Below are 1,335 nucleotides of genomic sequence, written 5' to 3'. Positions count from 1 at the left end.
TGTGTGTGTGTGTGTGTGTGTGTGTGTGTGTGTGTGTGTTTGATTATAGCCTAAGGATAGTAGTTTCCATCCCTCTGAGTGTGAGATGACAGAGGTCCTTGGCTCAGAGGTGATGTCCTTACAAGTCCATTCTTGTTATTTCTCAGAGGGAGAAGTCAGGGGTGGAATTTACACACAGCAAAAATAAAAGCATAAGAACACTGCAAGGAGAATTTACCCAATAAATCATCACGCAATACATGACTGTGTGACTAACAGTGTGATAGGGACTCTTGCACAACAATTTGTTTTACAAACAAACATGTGAAAGCAGCTTTGCATCGGCTGCAGGGTGATTATTCCCACCCAGAGGTCAACAAGACTTTTGTTCTGACCATCTCACATCATGTTAGTCAACAGTGACATGTCTTTCCTACAGAGCAGCTTTAATGTTAGACTACAGGACAGAAGCCATCGACAGATTTATGTGGGTTCAGGAAGGAAGAGTGTGCCCCATCATCAGCATGGTGAAATCCCCTGTTGGGTTGCTCTGGCCCCGCAGGTGGAACTGGGTGTGTTCGAACATTTTTTTAACATCCCGGAGGTCTTAAAACACAAGCGGAGGCCAAGCGAGGACTTCAGCAGAAGAAATAATTGGTGTGGTACAACGACAATTAGCAGGCAGGAAGAAGAGGGCAGACAAAAAAAAAGATGACTAGAGAGGAGGAGTGAAGTAATAGGAAAAAAGGATGTAGGTGGTGAGAAAAAGAAGAGTGACAACATGATGGGTTTGTGTTTGGTGTCTGCACAGACGTGAATCACTGGGAAACCTTGAATCACCAGTGAGAAACAAATGTGGCTGGTAGCACTCAATGACGGCATGTCTCATTCTCCTCCCTTTTTGGCACATAGGTTRACACTGCAAAATCTGTCCATCTTACCAAGTTTTAAAACCTTATATCAGCCAAAAAGTCTTTTTGATCTTGTTTTGAGACTGATTTACTAAACAAGAACTGATTGTGTAAGAATAATAATCTTGTTTTCAGAATGTGTAAGATTATTTGTCTTGTTAGCTTGAAAAATTGACAAATTAAGTCAAAACTTTCTACCAATGGAGTAAGAAAGTTTTTAGTAAGATTCTTGAAATAAGAAAATATTGAGTCAAATCAAGTATTTCAAGACTAACAAGACAAATAATCTTACACATTCTGAAAACAAGATTATTATTCTTACACAATCAGTTCTTGTTTAGTAAATCAGTCTCAAAACAAGATCAAAAAGACTTTTTGGCTGATATAAGGTTTTAAAACTTGGTAAGATGGACAGTTTTTGCAGTGTATCTGTACTCACTGGTGT

The sequence above is a fragment of the Austrofundulus limnaeus genome, unplaced genomic scaffold, assembly GCF_001266775.1.
Source record: "Austrofundulus limnaeus strain Quisiro unplaced genomic scaffold, Austrofundulus_limnaeus-1.0 Scaffold923, whole genome shotgun sequence".
NCBI classification, from domain to species: Eukaryota; Metazoa; Chordata; class Actinopteri; order Cyprinodontiformes; family Rivulidae; genus Austrofundulus; species Austrofundulus limnaeus.
This window is presented reverse-complemented; position numbering follows the sequence as displayed.